Source organism: Choloepus didactylus, assembly GCF_015220235.1.
Source record: "Choloepus didactylus isolate mChoDid1 chromosome 25 unlocalized genomic scaffold, mChoDid1.pri SUPER_25_unloc1, whole genome shotgun sequence".
In the NCBI taxonomy this organism is placed as follows: Eukaryota; Metazoa; Chordata; class Mammalia; order Pilosa; family Megalonychidae; genus Choloepus; species Choloepus didactylus.
Genome location: NW_023637606.1, coordinates 668107 through 683320, shown reverse-complemented (window position 1 = coordinate 683320; position 15214 = coordinate 668107).

Genomic DNA, 15214 nt, shown 5'->3' with positions numbered 1-15214 from the left:
TAGTAGCGAAAGCGAGGAAGAGGAACAATCAAACCCCCCCAGTTCTGATGAAGAGGAGCAAGAGGAAGCTAGTACTACCCCAACAGCTAAATATAAAAAACTCAGTTTAAAATATTTAGAAAAATTAAAAAAGGCAGTGAATGATTATGGCGCTACCGCCCCCTTCACGCTCACCCTATTAGAAAGCCTCAGTGAAAAGGAACTCACTCCTAACGATTGGTCCCAATTAGCCAGAGCTGCCCTGACCGGCGGCGATTTCCTGTTGTGGAAATCCGATTATGAAGAGCACTGTAAAAGGTATGCCACCCGTAATGCCTGTAAAGCCACCTCTAAAAAATGGACATTAAACAAATTTTTAGGTCAAAGCCCCTACCATCAAAATGACAAGCAAGCTCAATTCCACCCAGGCCTCCTAGCACAAATACAAATGGCCGCGCTTAGAGCATGGAAAAAACTTCCACAAAAGGGTGCTCCCACTGCCTCTCTTGCTAAATTAAGACAGGGACCCGATGAACCATATACCGATTTCCTCAGCCGCCTGCAAAACATGGCTGAGCGTCTATTTGGGGCCAGCGAAAGCGAGAGTGATTTCATTAAACACCTGGCCTATGAAAATGCCAACGCTGCCTGCCAAGCAGCAATCCGCCCCTTCCGCAATACCAATCTTAATAATTACATAAAACTCTGTTCTGGCATCGGGCCCACTCAAACTCTTGGAATAGCCATTGGCGCCGCCCTTCAAAATTTTGCAGCACAAACTAAGCCTCCAACATGCTATAACTGTAAGCAACCTGGCCATTTTTCAAAAAATTGCCCCGTGCCAAGAACCAGTTCCTCTTCACCCATCTCTAAAAAACCCCCATTGCCACCCTCTATTTGTCCCCGCTGTAGAAAAGGGTTCCATTGGGCATCTGAGTGCCGCTCTCGCGCAGACATTAATGGCCAACCCCTTAAGCCTAAGCCCCAGGGAAACTCACAATGGGGCCGGCCCCAGGCCCCAATCAGAACAAACCCAGGGGCAATACGGTTTGTTCAACCATCCCCGGTCGTAGTGCTCCCAACCACAAACCACGCTGCCATATCTCAGACTTATGGAGAGCTACAGCAGGGAGCGCAGGAATGGACCTCTGTACCGCCTCCGAATCAATATTAACCCCAGAAACCAGTCCTCTCCTCATACCAACAGGAGTCTATGGACTTTTACCCCCAAATACCTTTGGTCTCATTCTAGGGAGAACTAGTGTCACCCTGCGCGGAGTTCAAGTCATCCCAGGTGTACTAGATAATGACTTTAAAGGTGAAATACAAATAATCGCAGCTACCTCAAACAATCTTATCCCTATTCCCTCTGGCACTCGAATAGCACAACTTATAATACTCCCCATTCAGCATGTCAACTCCAACTTCAAAAAACTCCAGCGCCCCACAGAGGGCCCTGGGTCCTCCGACATTTTTTGGGCACAGCCAATATCCCATAATTGGCCCACCTTAAAACTAAAACTTAATGGCAAGCTATTTGAAGGAATCTTAGACACAGGGGCCGATTCCACAGTTATATCCTCAAACCACTGGCCAAAATCCTGGCCCCTCACGGCCGCTGCCACCCACTTACAAGGAATAGGCGAAGCCACAAATCCTCTACAAAGTTCACAAGCCCTAAAATGGGAGGATGAGGAAGGGAACGCTGGTACAGTTATACCATATATTATCCCCCATCTCCCCGTTAATCTCTGGGGTAGAGATATCCTAACTCAAATGAAAGTTTTTATGTGCAGCCCTAGTGATACAGTTACTGCTCAAATGCTCAAAATGAACTTTGTCCCTGGCAAAGGCCTAGGCAAAGCTAATCAAGGAATAAGACAGCCCATCTCTATAACACCTAATACAGCTACAACAGGACTCGGGCTCTCCCAAAATTTAGCCTGATGGCCGCTGACATCCCTGTACCCCATGCTGAAAAAATCTCTTGGAAATCTGTAGAACCAGTATGGGTTGATCAGTGGCCCCTGACTCAGGAAAAAACCCTAGCGGCGATAGAGTTAGTACAGGAACAACTTAACGCCGGACATATTGAGCCTACTCAGTCCCCTTGGAACACTCCCATTTTTGTAATAAAAAAAAGGTCAGGCAAATGGAGACTGTTACAGGATTTACGAGCTGTGAACAAAGCAATGGTGCCCATGGGGGCGCTACAACCTGGTCTCCCTTCGCCAGTTGCTATCCCTATCGGTTTCCACAAAATAGTTATAGATTTAAAGGACTGTTTTTTTTCCATACCGCTTCACCCGGAAGACAGGCACCATTTCGCCTTTAGTGTTCCTCAAATCAACTTTCAAGGCCCTATGCCCCGATTCCAATGGAAGGTCTTGCCACAAGGTATGGCCAATAGTCCAACCTTATGCCAAAAGTTTGTTGCCGATGCTGTTAACCCCATCAGACACCTATGGCCACAAATCTACATCCTTCATTACATGGATGATATCCTGTTAGCAGGTCCAAACATGTCCAACTTACACTCTTGTTTTCAAGACCTTCTAAAAAATTTAACAGCAAGAGGTCTTCAAATAGCTCCTGACAAGGTGCAAACTTCGGACCCCTTTTCCTATCTGGGGTTCGAGCTTTGGCACCAGCAAGTTTTAACACCCCGCATTCAACTGCGAACCTCCCATCTATTAACGCTAAATGACTTCCAAAAACTTTTAGGGGACATTCAATGGCTTCGCCCCTACCTAAAACTGCCCACTGAAACTCTCCTGCCGCTCAATAATATCTTAAAGGGAGACGCAAACCCCTCCTCTCCCCGAAGCGTAACTCCAGAGGCAATGCAAGCGCTTACCATCATAAATCAAGCTATCCAAAGTCAAACTTGCTATCAAATAAATTACCACCAACCTTAAATCTTTATAATTCTTGCTACAATTCATACACCTACAGGGGTTTTCTGGCAATCCAATTTAAAACAGCCAAATGGGCGAGGCCACCCATTGCTCTGGGTTCACCTCCCTGCTACTCCATCAAAAGTGCTCTCGCCATACATTTCTCTTATAGCTGCCCTCATAACTAAAGGCCAACAAACTAGTCGCCAATTGTTTGGAAAAGACCTCGATTCCCTTATCGTCCCGTACACTCAAGATCAAATCCATTGGCTCTCCCAAACCAACGATGAGTGGGCTATTGCATGCTCTTTGTTTCCAGGCAATATTGATAACCATTACCCCGGCGATCCATTAATTCAGTTCGCTAAAATTCATCAGTTCACCTTCCCAAAGGTCACTAAAGCAAAACCCATAGACTCTGCTATCTTAGTCTTTACTGACGGTTCAGCAAATGGGACCACAGCATACGTCATCCAGAGCCAAGCACTTTCCATGCACTCTCCCTATACTTCAGCTCAACTTGTCGAGCTCTATGCAGTCCTGCAGGTTTTTTCCCACCTTCAAAACCAACCTTTTAATTTATACACTGATAGCGCATACATAGCCCAGTCTATACCGCTATTAGAAACAACTCCATTTATCAAACCTTCCTCCAATGCAGTCCCCTTATTCTCACAACTACAAAAACTAATTCTCAAATGACAGCACCCCTTCTTCATGGGGCACCTCCGTGCCCACCAAAATCTACCGGGTCCTCTTGCAAAAGGCAATGCCCCAATCTCTGCGATTCTCTAACCTTAGCTTCCCAAGCCCATGCTCAACACCACCTAAATGCAAACACTCTCCGCCTAAAATTCAATATTACAAGAGAACAAGCAAGGGAAATTGTTAAAACCTGCAAAAATTGTGTAACCCAATTGCCAGTCCCTCACTTGGGAGTCAATCCAAAAGGACTCATCCCAAATGAAATCTGGCAAATGGATGTCACCCACTTTGCCAGTTTTGGGCAACTCAAATATATTCATGTTTGTGTTGACACATATAGTGGATTCATTCAAGCTAGCCTACAATCAGGAGAAGCTTCAAAACATGTTATCTCTCATTTACTACATTGTTTCACCATCTTAGGCCAGCCTAAGCTCATTAAAACAGACAATGGACCTGGATACACTGGCAAAAATTTTCAAACCTTCTGTCAACAATTACAAATCAAGCATACTACAGGAATACCATATAACCCCCAGGGGCAAGGAGTAGTAGAACGAGCACATCGCACCCTAAAAAATGCCCTGTGCCGTCTAGCTGATAGCACTCTCAATCTCACAAAACAACGCCCTCGAGATCTTTTACATCATGCTCTTTTTGTTCTTAACTTCCTAACTCTGGATGATGAAGGACACTGCAGCTGATAGACACTGGCATCCCAAAACACGAACGCAGCAAGCCACCGTTATGTGGTGCGACCCCTCAACATCAAAATGGAACGGGCCCGACCCCGTTATCATCTGGGGACGAGGCTCTGCTTGCATATATGACCAACAAAAAGAGGGTCCTCGCTGGCTTCCAGAAAGACTAATTAGACATGTTAATCCTCCACTGTCAGAACAAGCCCCAAAATCCCCCCTTCCCTTTGACAGTAACCTTTCCAGGGAACAAACCTCTCCCTGAGAAAAAATTTTTTCTTTTTTTTTCTTCCAGCATGTCGCCAACCTTGCTGTAGCCTGCCCAGAACACGCCCAACCTACGTGCACAGCCGGCAACCAAGAGAAGCCCGACTTACAGGTTTGCCCCATCACTGAGGCCACATGAACTATTGGCTCTTACCAATTGGTCTTCTGGCCTTGCTGTTTGCAGCCGGATTGGCAGCTGTTGCCCCAGAACATTGAAACCCGTTAGAAAAAATCCTGGTCGCTATAACGTACTTGTGCATTGTAGGGTGCATCACTCTGCTAGCTTGCTTTCCTTAACAGAAGAAACCTATAGCCCCTATTAGTATGGCCTTGTTAAGCCTACTGCCATTTAAGGTTGCCACCTTACATTTTCTCCTGCAGAGTGTGCTTAGTGACCCAGGTACCGCTATCCACAGTCCCAATTCCCACCAGCCTTGGAAATGGACCTTGGCACGATGGGAAGATTCCAAGATTGTGCAAACCCACGTTACCGCAGGACGCCCTTCCTTCGTCATTTACCCCTGCGATCTAATCCTGTTCCCGGAGGGCACACCTTGCCTTAACCAGGCCCAGTATTACATGTGCCCATCCTCAAACCCCGGGAAACAGTACTGCAATGCTCCCAACCAATACTACTGTGCATACTGGGGGTGTGAAACATTAGCCACTACTTGGGAGCCTTACGCCCCTGATCATTACCTAACTTTAAAATGGGCCCCTCTTGGCTGCAAGCCCCGTGACCATTCCATCAATCCTTATTACGATAAATATAATTGTCAGAAACTAAATCTCACCGTACAGCTCCCTACTGATCCCTCTTGGCTAATCGGTCGAACCTGGGGCTTCAGAGTCTATTTGGAAGGAGTCGACCCAGGGAGTCTTATCACAATAAAAAAGGAAGCGGTACAGCAAAAACCATTCGCCATTGGGCCAAATGTAGTGCTCGCTCCCCTGCCCCCAACTACCCCTCCTCGCAAACCCGCCAATTATTCCTCTACTACCATCTCAGCTGATTCTTTCTCTACTACCAACTCAACATTGTCACCCTCAAGCTCTTCCATAGCGCTTAAGCCAATCTATAACTCACTTTGAACAGTGCTCCAGGCCACCTTTCTCTCCCTAAACTCCTCCCAGCCTAACCTTACTCGCAGTTGTTGGCTATGTTTCTCTGTCAACCCCCCTTTTTATGACGCTGTAGCCCTTAATACCTCATTTAATATTTCTAACGAAGACAATCCTCCCCAATGTCCTTGGAATACAACAAAAATCAGCCTCACCATGCAATCCGTTATCCACTCTGGGCATTGTATTGGTAACGTTTCCCCCTCCTTAAAAAAGGTCTGTGCACAGTCGTCCTTTCCATCGCAAGGTAAATTCTATGTTCCCCCCAACAGGGGCAAGATGGCTGTGCTCTTCCACGGGGCTTACTCCTTGCGTATCAGCAAGAGCCCTCACTGAAACAAAGGAAATGTGCCTCTTGGTGGCTGTGCTACCCCGTGTCCTCTTCCATAAAGAAAAAGACCTTTATCAACACTGGGACACGCAGCCTCCAACCACGCTAAGAAGCAAAAGAGAACTTGTCACGGCTGTCACTATTGCCTCTCTTTTAGGCATTGCTGGCTTGGGCACCGGAACCGCCTCTATCATTCTCCAACGCCAAGGCCTCTCCCACCTAAGAGCTGCTATAGACGAAGATTTAGCCCACATTGAAACCTCCATCACCCATCTTGAGAAATCCCTTACATCTTTATCGGAGGTTGTTCTCCAAAACAGGAGAGGCTTAGATCTACTTTTCCTTAAGCAAGGAGGACTTTGTGCTGCACTAGGTGAGGAATGTTGCTTTTACGCTGACCATTCTGGCGTAGTTAGAGATTCCATGACCAAACTTAGGGAAGGAATTACAAACCGCAAACATGAACGGGAAACCCAAGGAGGTGCCTCCTGGGGGTTCAACGAAATCCTTCCTTACATCCTCCCTATACTAGGCCCCTTAATAACCATACTCCTTATAATATCCTTTGCACCTTGGGCCATCAAAAGAATAATACAGCTAGTAAAGGACCAAATTGATTCTGCCCTAGGCAAGCCTATTCAAGTGCACTATCACCGGCTTCACCTCGCTGACCAAGGTATAAATCCAGATTAACTAACTGCTACCCACCCTTACGGGTGAAAGGCCCCCTCCTACGGGAGCAGCATATAACTCGAAAGTATGCTTCAAGCGTGTGACTTGATTGGTACCGCTGGGTGTGAGGCAAAGCACTGCAAAGGAGGGCCAAAACAATTAAAGGCCATTTTCGAGCTCCTTGAGAAGTATGCCTCATTTGCATAGGGGTTTGCTCTGCAAAAATCCCCCTCCCCAGAAAAACAGAGCCACAAACAACTTGGGGAATGAGGCCTCTACTTCCCCCAGCAGGTTAATGCCAAAAGAATGCTCAATCAGCATTCTCCCTCCATCCTTTTGAAAAACAAAGGGAGGAGATGTTGTGGGCGATTAGGGTAGCATGCATGAAGTCCACCTGTCAGCAATGCCGGAAACATGGCCGCCAGGGCTGATGCAACAACAGCTTGGGCTGCCCTCAGCCTTCTTTACGGAAGCGGTTCGCGCCAAAAGCACTAACCCTACATCTGCCTTCCACCCCAGCAACAGCAGCCGCCCATCCTAGGCCGCCACTGTCCTTACTAGCCATCCCCGCCCCTCCCTAGAGTATATATGCTCAGCCTCCTCAATAAAGTTTTGCAGCTTGATCAGAATACCTGTCTTGCTGTCGTTCTTCGTGTCTCTTGTCCCATACCATTCCTCCTTCACGGGACTTGGAGCTTCCGTTGATCTTCCCGCGGGCCGGGACACTCCCCCAAGCCGCCTCCACCTCACTCCTCCTGGCACAGGTTGGGAGGGAAACTGAGGCACAGCAAGGGCCGGCAGCAGGGAGGGTGCAGGCTGCTCCGCCCCCCTCCCACGCCCCCGGCCCGCCGTGGCGCCCCCCTGCCGGCTGCACTAATTGGCACGGCAGGCGGACGGGGGCAGCCGGCTGTCAGATGGCATCGGCCCGGCCCCCCGCGGCCCCCAGACGCCACACCCGGCGGGGACCACGGCTCCCGGGTATCTGCTATCCCGTGCCTCGGTCTCCCCTCCAGCCCCGGGGGGCCACTTCCCAGGGAACAGGCTCAAAGAGGACGGGGCGGTGAGCTGGAGGGCACGGACTGGCCCCCACCCCTTCCCCGCTGCATTGGACATGTCCACGGATGGATGGGGAGCTCACCACCCCCCCGTGAACAGCCCGTGTGAGCCCGGCACAGGGCGAGAAGGACGCGTCCGTGGAGTAAGTCTGTCCAGCAGGACTGGAGGACGTGGGGGCTGCAGGCTCCGGGTTCGAGCCCCACGCCAGGGGGTGCGCTCCATCACCCCTCCTGGGGGCCTGTTTCCTCCTCTGTGCAGGGGGGACCCCCGGGTGTGTCCACAGTGCGTTCTAGATGGACGCAGGGTGGCCCGGGACAGGCTGGGATGGGACAGCTGGGGCTCACCCGCCCCTCAAGCCACCCCACAACCAGCCAGCCCTTTTGACAAGTTCCCAGGCCCGTGAGATCCCCATTGATCGGCTGTGATGGTGCCGCACCCAGGCCCAAGCTGGAGGCCCTGCATCCCAAAACCCCTGGCTGGGTGGCTCTGTGGGCCTCAGTTTCCCCTCCTGTTCCTGGGAGGACACCCGGGATCTGCCGGCCGGAAGGAAGAAGGCGGCAGCTCTCTGCAGGGCCCATCTCGGAGGGGAAAGGAGATTCAGGACCCCGAGGCCAGGGAGGCTCCACCTGCTGGCCCCGCTCCCACCTGCCCCGGCTCCAGCCACTGCCTCTCTCCTCCATCAGAGGGACGGGGGGCTGCGCGCTGGCTTCCCAGACCGGGGCTCGCTTTTCTAAACGAAAATCACACCCATGACCCCGGCTCCACGGCCTCCAGAAGCTCCTCGGAACAAATCCACGCTGCTCCCAGGCCCCCGAGGCTCCCCACTTCCGACTGCACCAGCCCCCTGGTGCCCCCCACACCCCAGGGCCCTTGCACAGGCTGTCTACGACTCCACCTCACATTTGCGCCCCAATGTTATCATATTTATCCCCTGCTTTGGTCCCGGTCAGCCTCCTTCCCACCCCTCGGTACACTATGTGCTCTAAGTCCTGCACACGGTGGCGTTCAACGCATGTTTGTTGATCAAACAAATGAGTTTAAGAGGCTGCGGGCTCAAGGCCTTTGAAAGGCCGAGTCGTGGGGTTAAAATCAGCCCCCGGTGGAGGGGGTGCGGACCCCAAACAGGTGAATCCCGGGAAAGCCCCCACCCACCCGGGCACGGCTCCCACCGCCGAAGTGGACCATTTCCCCCTTCCTGGCTCTAAAATAGCGACGGCCATGCTGCGCTGACATCCACGGCTCCAAGTTGGCCGGTGAGCCAGGGGTGGCGGTGCCTGCACGGGACAGGGGGCCCCAGCCCCGAAACCCAGCCCCCCAAGCCTTGGCTTCCTCCCTTAGTGCTGAAGCGGGTGTATGCAATGCTTGGTGGGAGAGGGAACCGGCAATGGAAATTCTCGCTAAGGGGTTGATGACTGACTTGGGAACCGCCCCACAGGAGGGTGTCCCGGGCTCTGTGCTCCCCCCTCCTGCCTCTGTGAGCCCCCCACTCCCCTCCCCCACTGCCGCCCCCCCCCACAGCCCCCCCCAGGCTCACCCTCCTGACCGGTGCCAATGTCCACTCCTGGACCCCAGGCCGAGTGCCACCCCTGTCAGGGTCCCCTGGCTCCCTCCCCAGGCCACCCCATCCCCACCCCCTCCCCCACCCCCCGTCCTGCAGCTAATTAGCTCCAATCCGGGGACTGTCAACTCATTAGTCGCAAATAGCAAAGCAACTAATTAGGAGTCTCACCCAAAATGGGCGTGAGGAGGGCTGCGCCACCTTCTCAGATGGGAAACTGAGGGAGCACAGCAGGGCCCCTGGGCGTGGGTGGCTGGGGGGCACGTCCTCCTTCACCCAGGTGGTCTTGGGGTCCGGGCCTCTCCCAGCTCCACACCCACCCGCCCAGCCTCCTGGGCATGCCCGGCCGCTCGGCCACCCCAGCCAGGCCCCTGGGACCGAGTGTCCAGTGTCCCCTCCTCCGGCTTCAGAGGGGCCGAGAAGTCTCCCCATCTGAGGCAGCAAGCAGGAAGTCAGGAAAAAGCAAAAACAGACCTCAGGGTGTGCAGAGACCTCAGAAAGAAAAACTGTGGCCTCATGGGTACAGGAGGGTAAACTGAGGCAGGGGTGCAATAAAGATGGGGCTGCCCAGGGCCATGGCTGCTGCACCCCATGCTCTCCCTGTCCCTACAGTGCACCCAGGGTGTCTCCGGAATCTCTTGACCAGCCCTTGGCATGGCTGCTTCTTGGGGAGTTGGGGGCCCTGGGTGAGGATTTCTCTCTCAGGGTCTGGGAAACGGGGGCATAACAGGGTGGGGTGCGGAGCCAGGCGGGACGGAGTGTGGTTGGGGAAGCCCCTTGAAGCCCAGGCCCCCAGGTCAGATGGGGAGACTGAGCCCCTTCCCCAGTGTGGCCCCCCGAGTGGGGACACAGCCCCTCGCGCTGGACGCATCACCAAGAGCAGAGCCCTAAGCCGGGACTCTGCAGAAAAGCTGGGCCACACGGGGCACCCGGCTCAGGGGAACTCAGCCCCCCACGAGTTCAGTGCCATCTGCCTCCCCAACCCTTCCTCTGCCCGCTGACCCCAAGGGCTGACCCCTTGCAGGCCCCCACAAGCCTCAGTTTCTCCATCTGCCAACAGGGCACCCCCACAACGGGCAGGCTCAGCCACACCCCAACTTCAAGCCCAGGATAGGGGCACAGGTGCTGGACACTCTGGGGCTGTCACTGGGGACTTGGGGGTCACCGGCTGCCGGAGCCCCTCCTCTCGCCCACAGGAGCTGCCTCGGTTTTCCCACTCCGGGCCCCTTGGATCGTGCCGCGTCCCCTTACCCCAGCCTCACTTGCCGAGCCCCCCATGCCACTGCCGAACTTCTTTCTAATGAAACAAAAAACCCTCATGCAGCAAAATGCAGCATTGCTGGCTCCCCCGGGGAGCCCCGAGCACCCAGACGCCATCGAGAAATGCCCTCCCAGGGGCTGAGCCCTGCCCCATTGCCATTTTCCTACCAGGCTGATCCGGATGGAGACGCGGCCCCCAGAGCCCGGGGAAGGGGCGAGCAAACCCCAGGACCCCAACCTGAAGGCTCTTGGGGTGCCCCCTCTGTGTGTTTGATGTCCCTGTCCCCCACCCCCTGGCAGGGACCCCCACCCAGTGCAAAGAGGAGGGCCAGGCAGGGAGAGCAGGTGAGTGGACTGGGGTGCCGGGATGGGCCTTTTCAGGCCACCATTGCCCCGACACGGGAAGCCACGGACAGAAAGCTGGGCTGCACACACAGACACGCGTGCACAAAAGATGCGTGCACAATGGAAACACACATGCACAAAAAACATGAGTGTACAACAGAGATACGTGTGCACAGTGCAGACATGCTCGTGCACGATGGACACGTGTGCACAACGGAGACACGCAGGCACAGCAGACGCACGCACACACACGGCCAGCTCACGTGCTGGCACACACACGCAGACACACACACGTTCTCCGCACGCCAACACAATCGTGCAAACACCTGAGTGCACCCAACCCAAGGCGGCCTCACGCTCCCGTGTGTGCACTCCACATGCAAGCACACACACGTGCACCCGCACACAGCCCCACACCTCACGGAGCCCCCAGAACATCTGTGAAGCCACGAACACGCAGTGACACGCAGCCACGCGTGCAGACACGCACTGCAGCCCAACGCGGCTCCCAGGCAGGCCCCCGGCACGGCCCTGCGGCCAGGCCAGAGAGGGGGCAGCTGGGCCGGGTCTGTGCCAGGGATCCCCCAACTCAGCCCAGAGATGCCCAGCGCCAGCCCAGGGGTGCCGGCTCAGGGTGGTGGGTGCTGGGCTCCTCGGGCCGACGTGTCGCCGTGCGTGTGCGGGGACGGTCATTTGGAAATCACGCCTCGAGCTCACTGCCCGGTGGGCGGGAGGGTGGAGGACACCCCCACAGTGTGGCCTCTGTGCCCGTAGCCCCTGGCCCCCCAAAGGCCCTGCCTGCCCCCCATGTGAGTGGCCCACCCTCCCTCTCTCGCTGAGGCTGGGGGTCTGCCTGTCCCTTCCCCCTCGTCCTCTGCACCCGTCGTTGCGGCCATCACCAGCCTCTGCCCAAAGCCCCCGTCCTTGTCTCGCCCCCCAACCACCCCATCTCGTCTCTGCTGTGGGTCACCGACCCTGCGCCTCTCCCTGGGTCCCCTCGGCCACCGCCACCCACCACCCCATCACCCGGGCCCGGTTCTGGTCCAGCCACCCCTCGGGGACCCCAGGCAGCCCTTCAGCACAGTCCCCCCAACCTGACAGACGAAGGGGCCCCGATTCTGGATCCAGCTCTGCTCCTTGGGCAGGATGCTGGGGACACAAAGCACCCGCCAGGGACGCTCCCCAGGAGACGGGGGGCAGGAGGCTCCCCAGGGCCATTGGGCCTGTCCTCAGGACCGGCAAGGCCACCCCGAGGGCAGCAGGTGGGAGTCGGGGGCCGGGGACAGAGCGGGCAACTGGAGGGGGCTGCGGCCGAGGGGCTGGCTGGGGAGCTGCCTCCTGCCCCCGGACCCCTGCCTCCCCGTCGCGTGTCTGGCGTTCGCTAGAACAAAGGGCAGCCACGCCGGGGACCCGCACATCCTGACGCCGGGCCGGAAACTTGGGCAGGGAGCACTGCCCGTCGGCGACAGGGGCAGCCGTCCTCACGCCCGAGGGGGCCGTGGCCGGTGGGCGGGCGGCGCGGGGACGGTTGGCGGTGGCCCAGCTGTCCCCCTGTGTGGCCCGAACCCGCGGCCTGGCCCTGGGGTGGGGGCTCCGGGCCCTCTCCCTGCCCCCAGGGCACGACACTGGCCGCTTGCCCCAGAGGCAGCCTCCAAGACGGCCATTTACGCAGCTTTCTGTCCACGGGTCGGGGACAGCAGGAGACAGCAGGGGACGCCGGGGGACGGCAGCTCGGCCGGCGGGAAGCAGCTGGAGAACGGAAAAGAAACTGGCCGGAGCCGACCGGCAGGAAGCAGGCGGCACAGACACCTCGGCCCCCCGAAACACAGTGGCTGCACAGTGTCTGTCCTCGAGGACACCGGTGGACCCCAGAGCTCCCAGACTCCCCCAGGCCCCATCCCCATGGGACCCCCGGCCCAGAGGGACACTGACGTCCAGGACACGGTCAGTCACCAGCAAACTTTTCTCACCCCAACAAACGGGAGCCCCTGCTGACCCCCAAATTGCACCTAGCGCCAGGAAGAGACCCAGAGGGGGTGCCAGCAGGCGGGCGGGGCAGGCCGGGCACAAGGCCACCTGGGTCCCCTCCCCAGCTCTGCTCCCCCCTCGCCGTGACCTTGAGCCACCCCTTGTCCCCCCTGTGCCTTGGTTTCCCCACCAGCACCAGGACAAGAGCGGACACCACCACACTGTACCCGCGGGAGTGACCCCAACCCCTCCCGGAGCTTCAGCCTCCCTGTGCGTACAAAGTGGAGACCGGGGACCCCGTGGCATGAACCCCAGGGGGGTCATCCCAACTTCCCTGAGTTACTCCGGGAGTCTGCTGGCTAGAGGCACCCCAGACTCCTTGTCCCTGGGGGCCAGCGCCCCCCCGCCTTAACGCTGAGGTCCCCGGGGGTCCCGGAGATGGGGTTGCTGACTCAGGACAGCAGGAGCTCCCGGGGAGCCCATGGGTGGGGGTGCCCCAAGTCCAGGGAGGAAACTCGGGGGCTCCGCAGCTTCTGTGGGTGCCACAGTGGTCCCCAAACTCTGACGGACAACGGGGGCTGTGAGAACCGCGGGGCACAGCAGCTGGTGACAGGTGCCTGCGGGGGGACGCGGCTGGAGCGCAAGTCCCCCAAACTCCGGGGCGCGCCAACTCCCTGGGGGCGCCTCCCGGGGCGGCCCCCCCGCAGGAGGCAGCGCGCCGGACGCACCGGGGGTCGCCCCGGGCTCGGGGGCGGGGAGTGCCGGCGCGGGGGCGGCCGGGGCTGGGGGTGTCCCCGGGTGGCCCCGCCGCCCGCGCCCTCACCTGGGGTTGCTGCGGTTCCAGTAGACGGCGTGGCGGTCGCTGGCGCGGGCGGCGTCCTCGGCGCGCGCGCAGGGCGGCGGCGGCGGCAGCGGCAGCAGCAGCAGCAGCAGCAGCGGCAGCAGCGGGCTCGGCGGCGCGGGCGCCATGGCCCCGGTGCGGCCGCCGCCTGCCGCCAGTCTCCGCCTCCCCCGCCGCCGCCGCCGCGCTCGAGGGCCGGGGGAGGCGCGAGGAGGGCGCGGCGGCGCTTGGAGATCTCCGGGCGCCTCCGCCTCCGCGCAAGCGACCTCGGGCGCCGAGAAGGCAGGCGGCGGCGGGGCGGAGCGCGGGGAGGGGGTGGCCCGGGCGCGCGGACCCTCGGAGCGCGGGCGGCCGCCGGGCGGGGCGGGGGCTGCAGCCTTTGTCCCGCCCGCGCGCAAGCAGGGCCGCGGGCGCCCCCTCTCGCCGCGCCCCAGCCGCGCGGGGGTCCCTCGCCGGAGCCGGAGCCGCACCCCCACTGCCCGCCCCAGCCAGGCCCTCCGCGCCGGTGACCCCCCGACTCGGCCAGGCCCTGTGCCCCACCATCCGCCTGGCCCAGCCAGAGGGTCCCTGCAGCCAACCCGGCACCCTGTTGAGAGGAAGGGGCACAAAGCCGCAGCCCCGCAGCCAGGCTTGCAGAACTAGGCCACCGCCTGGAACAGAAAGCGCAGCGGTGATCACCCCCTTTTACCACCCACCCCATGCGACCCCCATCTGTGGGCACAACACACACAACGTTCCCACTCCAGTTTTGCACCCCTGCTGCCTCCCGGGGTGACCTGTCTGGGTCTCTGTCCCCTCACCTGTGAAACTCTGCCTGGATGGAGCCCAGCACACAGCAGGTGCTCAATGCATGCTGAGGTCATGCAGCCCAGGGTGGGAGCTCAGAGTGTGCTCCGGGCTCACGGGGAGAAAGGCAACACACGGGAGTCCACCGGGCCGGCGAGGGTGGGGAGGGCAGTGGCCTGAGCCTGTGGAGAGTACGCTGTCACCAAGTGTCAGCTGGAACGGGCCAGGCTGCCCGGCCACACTCCACCTCCATGAGTGGCTTCGCTCGCCCAGGCCGGGTGCAGGGAGAGACCCCAGCGGGGAGCCAGGACTGGAGAGTCCGGGCAGGAGAGTTGACCGTGGGTGCACAGATTGGCAAACTGGTGCCACCAGCAAGGCGGACTGGGGGTGTGGGAATTGGCTACATCGTGGGTGTCCCCTGGGATTCCTCCTCCGCCCTCTACCTGCCGGTGACACCTGGGAGTCCTCCTCCTCCTGTCAAAGCTCTGCTCATCCTTTGAGGCCAGTCCCCACCCACAAACCCCTTGGGGTGAGGTTCTGGGTTTGCAGTCTCATCCCCTGACCCAGGGGTCTCCGCGGAGGACAGCGGGAACTGGCCTCAGGCGGTGGTGGCACAAGCCCCAGGAGGCCCCAAGAGCCCAGACGGGGACAGGTGACGGGCTTCAGACAGCCCCTCGGGGTGCCCTGTGGGAGGGGCCGGGGTTCCTAAAAGACGGGGAGCAGGGGCGC